This window comes from Mirounga angustirostris, unplaced genomic scaffold (genome assembly GCF_029215605.1).
Source record: "Mirounga angustirostris isolate CCGP_5_RB_7025 unplaced genomic scaffold, mMirAng1.0.hap1 SCAF_1, whole genome shotgun sequence".
Lineage (NCBI taxonomy): Eukaryota > Metazoa > Chordata > Mammalia > Carnivora > Phocidae > Mirounga > Mirounga angustirostris.
The window spans coordinates 194,432,292-194,444,674 of NW_026991709.1; the positions used below are offsets into that span (position 1 = coordinate 194,432,292).

Consider the following 12,383-nt stretch of genomic DNA (forward strand, 5'->3'; position numbering starts at 1 on the left):
GCCAGGAAGGGGGAGCAGGATCCCCTAGCAGTACCTGCAGGTTCCAGCCAGAGCAGTGGACAGGTTCGGGGCAGACCCACCTCACAGCCCCATTCTCCCTTCCCACACAGGAAACAGGGCACCGGTGAAGCACTATTGTCATCCGTAACCCTCGCTTTCTTGCCATGATCTTCCCCCAAAAGTCTTCCCCGTAGGAGATGAAGAGGCAGTACGATTTGTTACCCATTTATGGGAACACCTGTCCTGGAAAGGCTTTGGCAGACGTGTACACATTCCCAACTGCTTGTTGTTTACTCCATCTTTCGTGCCTGCAGTCCTCCATCTACATGTACATACAGAATCCTACATTTGCTCAGGCAAGCCTGGGAGTCAGGTGGATGATTACCCAATTTTCACATCCAAGGAACCATCTGTATTTCCAACCAGGAATGGCTAGAGGAGCCAAGCTACATGAGTTATGGATTTCCTAAGTACTATTAAAAAGCTGCTAAGGAAGCAGATGAGATCACAGGCAGCACAGCTTCTGCACACACAGCCCTGGATTCTGACGGAGGTTACATCTGCCTTCCTTCTGCCTTCCTTCCAGCCCAAACCTGGCACATCTCCCTATCAGGGACCTTTTCAACCCAACCCAACCCAACCCAACCCGACCCAACCCGACCCGACCCAACTCAACCCGACCCGACCCAACTCAACCCAACCCAACCCAACCCAACCCGACCCAACTCGACCCAACCCGACCCAACTCAACCCAACCCGACCCAATCCAACCCGACCCAACTCAACCCAACCCGACCCAACTCAACCCAACCCGACCCAACCCAACCCGACCCAACTCAACCCAACCCGACCCAACCCAACCCGACCCAACCCGACCCAACTCGACCCAACCCGACCCAACTCAACCCAACCCGACCCAATCCAACCCGACCCAACTCAACCCAACCCGACCCAACTCAACCCAACCCGACCCAACCCAACCCGACCCAACTCAACCCAACCCGACCCAACCCAACCCGACCCAACTCAACCCAACCCGACCCAACTCAACCCAACTAACCCAGCAGACAAAGGGGGAAATTATCTGCTTACATAAAGCCAACTCCTCTTCTCTCTCTTCCCTCTCCCTCTCCACTCTGGGCTGTCGAAGGACTGAACTTGAAAGCCCAGGGATGCTGCTGTTTCAGATAAGAAACCAGAATCCTCACCAAAGTGCCACCCTCTGCCTAGTGAAAAAGGACGACACTCATTGCTCCCCAATCACCCCATTTTGGATGCCCCAGAAGCTGTCCTTGGCTGTGTGAGGGCTGATCCATCCCCACCTGCCCACTCTGGGAAGGATGGGGAGCCCGGCCTGCAGAGGAGCTGACTTCAGGGGGTTTACAGGGTGAACAAAAGCTGATTAAGACTCAGAGATGTTTTCTGCACTCCTCACCCAGGGCCCTTTCCTCCAAGGGAGAATCCCTTCCTGTCTCATGTAGGAAGGGCCATCACAGGCAGGGTCTTGCTGCTCAGGCAAACCGTGCCCTCAGGATGATGTGGGGCTGCTAGGCCTGCCAGGCTTCCCAAGATACAGGATACGCATAACTCTGTTCTGGGTAGGTTCACCAAATTAATTTAAATTTTGAAAAAGTCACACCCAGGGCGCCTGGGTGGCTCAGTTGGTTAGGCAACTGCCTTCGGCTCAGGTCATGATCCTGGAGTCCCGGGATCGAGTCCCGCATCGGGCTCCCTGCTCGGCAGGGAGTCTGCTTCTCCCTCTGATCCTCCCCCTCTCATGCTGTCTGTCTCCCATTCTCTCTCTCAGATAAATAAATAAAAAATCTTTAAAAAAAAAAAAAAGAAAAAGAAAAAGTCACACCCAATCCATCATGACATCCCTGAAGGATGAAGTGGAGGCCCTGGAGGTACACTTGTCAACAGGAAAATGCATCATGCCGTTTTCTTAAATACATCGTAAAGAGCAACTATGTGGGCCTCATTTCTATTGTTTGCCAGAAGTATCTAAGCCCAAATATCTGTGTTTTGATTCTGAACTTGGAGTACGAAATTTACATTGTTATAATAAAAACAGGGTATTCTTATTCCTAGATTCATGTCTCATCTGAGTTCTTAAAAAAGATTACAAGGGCGCCTGGGTGGCTCAGTCATTAAGCGTCTGCCTTCGGCTCAGGTCATGATCCCAGGGTCCTGGGATCAAGCCCTCCATTGGGCTCCCTGCTCGGCGGGAGGCCTGCTCCTCCCTCTCCCACTCCTCCTGCCTGTGTTCCCTCTCTCGCTGTCTCTCTCTCTGTCAAATAAATCTTTAAAAAAAAAAAAAAAGATTACAAAAATAGTAAGAGAGTTACCTGAAAAACTTAAGGGCTTTACAAAAGAGGATTTTGCTTTAATGTATTGTATGAGATTTGTTTTTTTTTTTTTGCATTAGAAATACAAAAAAAAAAAAAGAGAGAGAGAGAGAACTCTAACAATCTATATCACTGTTGTACATTCTTGGTTGCCGAGACACAGTAACACATGCATATAGGTAAAATCCTACTATGAGTAAAATTTCTGAGAACAAAAACCACTGCCTGGTTTATGGCTCATTTGTTTTAAATAACAGTCACTATTACACAAGTTCAGGTAACAAAATTGTTCATGTAAACCCTCAGAACTGATTTTAGGTAGTTTCTGAATGGCCTAATACTCAGCAGGCATGTGACTTTGCTGATTTGGACAGAACAGAGATTTGCAAGCATAAATCTCCTCCTGTCGGCTCTGAGATAGGAGGAAAAGGGGCCAGCAGAGGGGGTCCTTGTGATGGACCAAGACCACACTGGACTCTCAGGCGGAAGACCCAGATTCTAGTCCCAGCTCTGTCACTAGTCTCTTCTGAGCTTCAGTTTCCTCAGCTGCAAAACAGACATAAGACCTGTTCTACTGTTTCACAGAGATTAAGACAATACTGTGGGATTCACAAAGCATTGGACAAATGTGAAGTTGAAAGATAGAATATTTAGCTGTTGAATCTGGGCATGAAAAAGGCCATGGGAGGAGCTTTCTCCAATACCAAAGGGAGGAAAGTTGCAAACAGCTCTAAGTGGGCTCTAAGCTACATGATCCCAGCAGAACTGAGAGAAACACAGGACACATGGGATCCTAGGCTCAGAGTGAACTCCACGAGCCAGCCAGTGCCTCATCAATCCTATACCACTCTCTGCTCCATTGGGAATAACCCATTCCCATCTTGATAAATCTTCCACTCCAGAAAAATCCCATCCGAGTCCACTGAATCTTCCATCAACCTCAGTGGATGAAGAAAAAAATAGTTCTCCATTTTTCATGAGAACTCACTTTTGAAGCTTGTTACTAAGGGACTAAATAGCAGTCACTACTACAAAAGTAAATTTAAAACAGCTATTGGTAGAAACTATCTGACTTTTTACAAATGACTATAAATCTAACAACTCAACATGTGACAGAAGCCTACTTATTCCAGATCAGAATCCTATTTATGGTGCACTCAATCAAAAGAAAAAAGATATAAGAAAGGCTTCGACAAAAAGGTACATGGTATTTTACCCTTTATGTATGAAAAAAGTGGAAATAAGAAAATACGCGTATTACACTTCAGGGTGTATCCAAAGGATAAAGCAGAAAATGCAGAATGGGGACAAATGGAAAGGGAGGGCAAAACAGGAGGGACACTGTTAAGTATACCTTTCTCTATAGTTTTGACTTCTGGGACCATGTTAATGTTCTACAAATTACAATTTTTAATTAAATCAACAGGATGGGATGGAGGGAAAATACCCCTAAACTGGAAGTAAATTGAGACAAATGAATCTAATTGTATTTCAAACGAATGCACAGCTATACTGAAGAGAAAGACAAAACCAGCTCTCAGGTAGCTTAGGATCTCTTGACTGTAGGCTCTCAGCCTTGGATAGGACCGAGTGAGGGAAGAACAGCAAATAAATGCTAAACTCTTCCTGGGAGTTTCGTGTTTGGTAGTGCTATGGACAAAACAATGCTGAAATCATTCCAGGCATATTACAGGACTTAATGAATGAGCAAATGTGTCCATGTTGCTGGGAGTTAGGGTTCTTATTGGAGAAGGAGGGACATAGAAACATGAAAGAAGGGAAGACCAGAAAGAGTCCTCTGGGAATAGACTGGAATTGGAGGTGTTGGTGTGAATTCATGATTTCTAGAAGATCTATGTATACATATGTATATGTATAAATATAAGTATGTGTAAGCATATGTATATGTATATATAAATGCATATATTTCCTAGCTCTGTTGAAAGGATATGGAAGCAAAGACACCCCAGTAATTATGAGCACACCTAGCACCCAGACTTTGTTCTCTAACACCATTTCCATGAAAAGGAACCAGGAATCTTTGGTAAAATGGCTGATTCCAGGGCTAGGGTAGAGTAGGTACAGGATGAAACAAGTAAGGAAGTGCCCAAAACAGATAAATAAAAATTAAAAACAAAACAAAAACACGATAAGGGCATGCCATAGGTCACAAGAGCCAGAGAAGTACCTCACATTGGCTAAATCTGTCTCCAGGTTGCTAGAGAATCTTCCCTCCAGGTCTATGTCCTTTGTAAGGAGCAATTTCTCAGTGAGGAATCTCCCTGTCAGCTGGATATCACAACCACCAAGCATCTACACCGGCCAGTCTGCACACACCTCACCCACTGAGGCAGCTGGAGGAATTGTAGCCGGAGTGTTTCATGAGGCTTCGCTGCCCCCTCGACTTCAGGCCACCACTGCAGATCTCAGCTTCATCCTGATGTTGTTCTGCTCAGAAAGCCTCAGGGCTCCTCACTGCTGCCCTCAACACTCCAGGGTCAAACACCTCTCAGCCCGGCACTCAGGGCCTTCTAGCCTTCTCCCACAGGTTATCCCAGCTCCATTTCCTTCCCTTAAAACAAACACCTTGTGGGGCGCCTGGGCGGCTCAGTCATTAAGTATCTGCCTTCAGCTCAGGTCATGATCCCAAGGTCCTGGGATCGAGCCCCGCATCCAGGCTCCCTGCTCAGCGAGAAGCCTGCTTCTCCCTCTCCCTCTCCGAGTGCTGTGTTCCCTCTCTCACCGTGTGTCTCTCTGTCAAATAAATAAAATCTTAAAAAACAAAAAACAAAAAACACCTGTATTCTGGCTATGCTCTTTTCAATTCCTCAATGAGGGCCTCAATCAGAGCCTCTGTCCACGGAACTCCATCCAACTGAGTAGCCTTCTCCCATCTTTGAATTTTAGCTTACCCATGAAGACCCAGGTTTTCCTGGCTACCCTGGCTACTCCCGCCCCCCAACGAAGAGTTCTGCCCTCCTCTGAATCACCAGGGCACTCTACTTGGTGAACACCAAGACACAGATGTATGGGGGTATACCTGATCTCAGCTGGCCTCCTCAGTGAGGTATCCCTGACAGAGCCCAGCCCAATGCCTTACCCCCATCCTCACTGCAGAGGATCAGGGGTGACGGAAGGACCACTACCACCCTCATTACACACGAACTGAGGAAGCAGAGGCTCAGAGAGTTTGGTCAGACAAGCCCACCTAGCTCCTGAACCGACCCTCCCAAGGAACTCGACATAGACACAAGAGACAGAAAGAAGAGGGTAGAAGTACAAAGGAATGAGGACCAAGAAGCAGCTTAGAGTCAGTCCAGGAGGGCCCTTAAATCCCAAATTCAGAATTAGCATTCCTTCCCTGTAGGCAATGGGGAACCACCAGAAGTCAGAGAGGAGAGAGTCCTTACCAGCTTTGTTTTATAGGCGTTCTATGTGAAGATGAGATCAAAATAGGGAGGAAATGGTGCTGAAGCCAGAAGGTATTCAGTAAATACCGGGTGACAGGGTTGATTCAACACCAATAAAAATGTGGTTCAAAAGTAACATGGCTCTGATAAAATTCCCAACTTTCGTAGACTGTTTGGAAGAACACCTGTGGGGGCTATCATTACCCACCCTCGGCCATCCCCACACTGTGGTCACCTTGACCTCTGCCCCCCTCACGCTGGCCCCCTGGCTCTGGCCCCACCCAGCGTCATCTTCTCTATGAACATGGACCTTCCTCCAGGGCCAGATGATGCCTCCATTTCCCTGCCATGTGAACATTCCACACCCATGTGTTCAGGAAAGGCAGGTGAGCAGGGGGCAGAGGAAGGCCAAACAGGAGGGGAGATAAGAGACACCACAGAAGAGCCACATTCCTGGTCCTTAGTCTCCAGAAGGCTGCCATGGAAAAGAGGAAGTGGACCCCCTGCGGGCCCCAGGGAGCAGATGGAAGCAGAATAAGACTGATTTCAGTGCAGGCGCCTGGGTGGCTCAGTTGGTTGGGCGACTGCCTTCAGCTCAGGTCATGATCCTGGAGTCCCGGGATCGAGTCCCGCATCGGGCTCCCTGCTTGGCCGGGAGCCTGCTTCTCCCTCTGACCCTCCCCCCTCTCATGTACTCTCTCTCTCTCATTCTCGCTCTCTCAAATAAATAAATCTTTAAAAAAAAAAAAAAGATTGATTTCAGTGCAATATAAGGCAGAAACTTCTAATAGTCCAAGTGCACCAAAGATGAACCAGGTAGCCATGGGAAGCAGCAGTTTCCGGAGCGGGGGCCGTGGAGATGGGGACCTTTGGCAGAGGACTAGCACCTAGGTGGGGAAGCTGGAGCATGGGATGTATCTTCCCCAGGCCCACACGACACCACCCCCCCAATCTCACTCAGGGCAGCACTTGCAACACCCTGCCCCATACTGTGTCCAGCCATGGCTGTGACTCAAGCCTCCTGGCCTCCTCTATGGCTCAAAAGGAAAGCCGGACCCCTGACTGCTGAGAAGTGATCCCGTCCCCATTTTCTGCTCCCTTCCGGGGGCAGCAACCTGGTGCCTCTCTCAGTCCTGCCAGCCAAGACTTCTGGTGGTATCAAGAGGCCTAAGGGCTGAGGGAGTCAGAAGCAATGGCCAGGGGGGATTCTGACTACAGAACAAGGGTGCAGCCACACCCCCATGGCACTCAGTGCGGGCCCTAGCACAGCCCCGCAGAGGGGAGAGGAAAACAGAAGAGAGTAAGTGGAGGGCTCAGAGACAGGCAGAGCCTGAATCCACTGCTGCCTTAAGCAGTCCTAACCCGTGACTACCCCGGCCGGGTCCCACCTGCCAACCAACAGCAGTGCCAACAGAATCTGCGCCTGCACAGCTGGGGGTGCTGCCTCAGTTTCCTGCGAGAGAGCCATCCCGGTCACGACCCCTTTCTAGTAATAACAGAAACAAACCTCTTATGTATGGGGATTTCTTTTTTTTTTTTTATTCTTATGTTAATCCCCATACATTACATCATTAGTTTTAGATGAAGTGTTCCATGATTCATTGTTTGTGCATAACACCCAGCGCTCCATGCAGAATGTGCCCTCCTCAATACCCACCACCAGGCTAACCCATCCTCCCACCCCCCTCCCCTCTAGAACCCTGTTTGTTTTTCAGAGTCCATCATCTCTCATGGTTCGTCTACCCCTCCGATTTCCCCCACTTCATTCTTCCCCTCCCGCTACCTTCTTCTTCTTTTTTTTTTCTTAACATATATTGCATTATTTGTTTCAGAGGTACAGATCTGAGATTCAACAGTCTTGCACAATTCACAGCGCTTACCAGAGCACACACCCTCCCCAGTGTCTATCACCCAGGCACCCCATCCTTCCCACCCCACCCCCACTCCAGCAACTCTCAGTTTGTTTCCTGCAATTAAGAATTCCTCATATCAGTGAGATCATATGATACATGTCTTTCTCTGTTTGACTTATTTCACTCAACATAATACCCTCCAGTTCCATCCACGTCGTTGCAAATGGCAAGATCTCATTCCTTTTGATGGCTGCATAATATTCCATTGTATATATATACCACATCTTCTTTATTGTATGGGGATTTCTATCTGGGGTCCTCCAAGCATCTATACATGCACTGGCCCCCAGGCTCCTCACTACCTTGATGCGGGACAGGCAGGAGGACAAGGACTGCCCTCCCATCTCACAGAAGCCAAAGTTGAAGTTCAACAAGGTAGTGTTACTGACCCTGCATCACATGCTCAGGAAACAGGACAACCAGGCTCCAAACCAAGCGTTCATTCCCAATCCCTCTGCTTCCTGGCTTAGGAGATGTACATACTGGACACTTACTGGTCAGGATCAGGAGTGGTGGGTCAAGACAGAATGCACCATTTACCCCCAACATTCTGATTTTTGTCCAGAGCCCCAACTCCGGGCTTAGCCAAGGTGACAGTACACTCCCCCCACCCACATGCTGTCCCTCACTCCCCAGGAAGCTCTGCTCCAGGAAGAAACTCTGCCTGGAACCAGCCAGCCTCCCCGCAACCCCGGGAGTCCCTGTGCACGTGCCCCACACTGCAGAGAGCTCCCCAGACCCTGACACTGCCAGGATTTGCAGGTCCTGACATCCTGCGCCACGGGAGCCCTGGCTCGGTCGACACGATGGCAGAGAAAGCACTTAGCCTGAAGCAAAACCACCGTGTTCAAATGGCTGTACAGATCCCATGGGACGGCCGCCACTCAATTTGCTCCGGAATTTGTTATTTTTCCAACGCCCCATAAAATAAATGGGCCACTGGAAATCATGTTGATTTAGAGATAGGGTTCCTTCTTGGTTTGTAATGCTATTTGTTTTAACCAGACCCACACAAATAAAATGTAGACAAATGCTTTGAAACGTGTGCACGTGCGTGCGCACACCCAGAGAAAACAAAGACAAACAAGCATAAAAACCTTCAGTGAGCAAAGCCCACAGAATCACTAGGACTCAGATTTCCAGGGAAAGAGAGGACTCAGGAATTCACACACACACACACACACACGCACACACACACGCACACACACACACGCAGCATTCATAAAAAGGCAGTCTGGGGAAGCCAAAGAAGTAAGCCACTGGTTTTGATCAGTGGAGGCCAGTCTTCCTTAGGCATAAATCCTTTCCCCTATATAGACATAAAGGAAATGAAATAGAATAAAAATATTTTTATGTTTAAATCTAATTTTTTGGAAAGCATGCAAGTTCAGTTTCTGTTCAAGGAAATGAGGTGTTCTATAAAGGAAGGAAGGAAGGAAGGAAGGAAGGAAGGAAGGAAGGAAGGAAATCAACAACCTGTGATGTTTCACAATAAAAAAAACATTTTAAATGAGTGACACTGGCTCGGCTTCAGAGTTCATCAAAATCATTAGCTTTTTCCAGTTTCCCTCAACCACAAAAGGCCAGGATTTGCCCCAGGAGGCTGTCTTTGCAAGAGAGGAGGTAGCCAGCATGCCAGGGGAGGGTCTTGGGACTGTAGCACCCCATCGTATGACCGGCTCCTTTGCAGATGACACAGGGCTGTGGGGGAGGGGAGCTCATCTGGGACAGCGGTCTTCTATGGCAAGTGAGGAACTGGCCCCCAAGAAGCGAGGGCCCCATGGGCTGGGAAGAGGGACAAGAGAAAATGGAAGGCTTTTGTTTACACACAGAAGAGGCTAGAGAAAGTATCTAACAATCACATTTCCAGCAAACCACACTATGACCGTTCTTTGGGAACTTATTACTGAAATATTCCCCATGGTGAATCTTTCTGTAAAGGGAGTCAGAGCGTCCTAATTTTTCTGTTCATAAAGGTTTGGGTGTCTTAAGCGATTTCCTCAAACCAACGTTCCCCTTTTCACGTCCTTGACTGCCTTTATGGACATAAAAGTCTATGGAAAATGCTTTAAATAGAAAAGAGTTTCCATCTTTTGAGAAGACGAGCCATTTTCAAAGTAGGTATTTCCTAACTTTTTTCCCGCCAGCTTTTAATGACAGGGATATACCTGCTGCAAACAACAGCTGAGCAGGCGTGTGCACACCAAACCTCAGGGACCGGGCACATGTGGCGGTGACCCCCACACAAGAGCAGGAGGGACAGGGATGGAGCCCACTAACGCAGGATTAGTCTGGTCTTCTCTCTCTCCTGGTCCTCTCTAACCACCTGCTCCTTAAACTCTATACTCCAGGGACGCCTGGGTGGTTCAGTCGTTAAGCGTCTGCCTTCGGCTCAGGTCGTGGTCCCAGGGTCTTGGAATCGAGTCCCGCATCGGGCTCCTTGCTCGGTGGGAAGCCTGCTTCTCCCTCTCCCACTCCCCCTGCTTGTGTTCCCTCTCTCGCTGTGTCTCTGTCAAATAAATAAATAAAATCTTAAAAAAAAAAAAAAAACACAAAAACTCTACACTCCAACCATCCTCAAGTTCACTCATTTTCTCCAAGACACAGAGATCTTACAGCTGTGCGTGTGCTCTTCCCTAAATTAGCCTCAGCTGCTCGTCCTGATCCTCGCCCACGCTGCTGGTCAGCCTGCAAGCACATTTCTCTAATGTCCTTAGAGTCTCCTGGGTAAGAGTCTCGCTGGTGTAGCATTCCGTTCACAGCACTGCAATTGTTCTCTAATATTTTCTTTTCTTTTTTTAAAGATTTTATTTATTTATTTGACAGAGAGAGACACAGTGAGAGAGGGAACACAAGCAGGGGAAGTGGGAGAGGGAGAAGCCACCTTCCCGCGGAGCAGGGAGCCTGATGTGGGACTAGATCCCAGGACCCTGGGATCATGACCTGAGCCGAAGGCAGAGGCTTAACCAACTGAGCCACCCAGGCACTCTTCTAATATTTTCTTTTACACACTAAACTGTAAGCTCTGTGAGGAGGGGCCATGTCTGTCTTATCTTTGTATATCAATTCCTTGTCAAAAATATTGGCCATTGCTTAGTAAGAATAGGCTAAATTTTATTTATTTATTTTAAAGATTTTATTTATTTGTCAGAGAGAGAGCACAAGTACGGGGAGCAGCAGAGGGAGAAACAGGCTCCCGACTGAGCAGGGAGACTGATACGGGACTCCATCCCAGGACCCCGGGATCATGACCTGAGCCGAAGGCAGACACTTAACTGACTGAGCCACCCAGGCGTCCCAGGAATAGGCTAAATTTTAATAAACAGTTTTATAGACTCACGTCTTTTTGTTTTAATTTTCTACTTTCTATTTTTTTATTAGAGAAAGAGAGGGAGGGTGAGAATCCTACGCAGGCGCCACGCCTAGTGCGGAGCCTGATGTGGGGCTTGATCTCACAACCCTGAGATCATGACCTGAGCAGAAATCAGAAGTCAGATACTTAACCGACTGGGCCACCCAGGCGCCCCTACAGACTCAGGTCTTAGGTTAATAACGACCACTTCAAAGACATGGATTGTAGGCTCTGCTTGGATGTATCTGATGACAAATGCCCATGTAACGCTCTATCACCTAAAACTGTACCCATCGTTGTCATTAAAAAACAAACAGAAATGAAGACAGCCAGCGTCCTGTAAAGTCTTAAAAAGTCCTCCGTGGAAAGGAAGAAAGTGTATCTGGCATCTGAGAATGAGGTACGCTCTCCTGTCACGGCATCTCCTTGTCGGGGGCCAGAAAAGCTGCTCGCTCTTTGAAGAGTTAGTTTCTGTGGCTACCGAAGACGTTCTATGCTTCCAGCAGAACATTTCCCATGCAGGTTGCATGCTAAAAGTTACATATTTCTTGTTTCAATCTGGTTTTTAGAAAGCGTGTGTTAAGAGGCATTCTTCAAGAACATGGGCCCTCTCGTCTCTTACCACTTTCTCTGAATGAACTACATCATTCAGTCAAATGAGCCAAGCCGACGGCCTAACTTCCACGACAGGCTTCAAATGCTGCTACTTAAGAAGTCACTTAAGGGGCGCCTGGGTGGCTCAGTTGGTTAAGCGACTGCCTTGGGCTCAGGTCATGATCCTGGAGTCCCGGGATCGAGTCCCGCGTCGGGTTCCCTGCTCGGCGGGGGGTCTGCTTCTCCCTCTGACCCTGCCCCATCTCATGTGCTCTCTCTCTCTCTCATTCTTGCTCTCTCAAATAAATAAATAAATCTTTAAAAAAAAAAAAAAAGAAACCTCACACTAGACTTGTCAGATTCCAGTTTTTAAAGAAAAAATGAGGAAAATGTGTACTCGAAGTCTGACTCTGGAGGGTGGCAGAACCATTAAAAAATAAACACGTTTGAAGGTACCAGCGACCCCAGAGCATGTCCTACTTAGGCGCCAACGCCGTCTGTTGTGTTCAGGGCCTGGTTAAAACTGCCTGAGACGGAGTGACGGCTGTTAGTTGGCTGTCTGCTGAGGGGGTCTGACGGCAGGGTAAGCAACGCCGGGCCAGGGGAGAAGCTGGGACCAAACCCATCTGTTGGGATGTCCTCAAAGCAAAACCTCTAAGAATTTCAGCCCAGTGCCACCCCCTGGCCATGCATGTCAAAGGCAAACCCGCTGATGAGAGGCACACAGAGGAGATGGAGCCTCTCCCTCCCAGGAGGGGTTACTCGT

The 12,383-nt window shown here is 48.2% G+C and overlaps 1 protein-coding gene across 1 annotated transcript in view; it reads right to left on the reverse strand.

Annotated features, from left to right (window-relative positions):
- Positions 1–12,383, reverse strand: part of CACNA1D (calcium voltage-gated channel subunit alpha1 D) — a 295,614-nt gene that overhangs the window by 105,375 nt on the left and 177,856 nt on the right. The gene's annotated exons all lie outside the window — the stretch shown is intronic.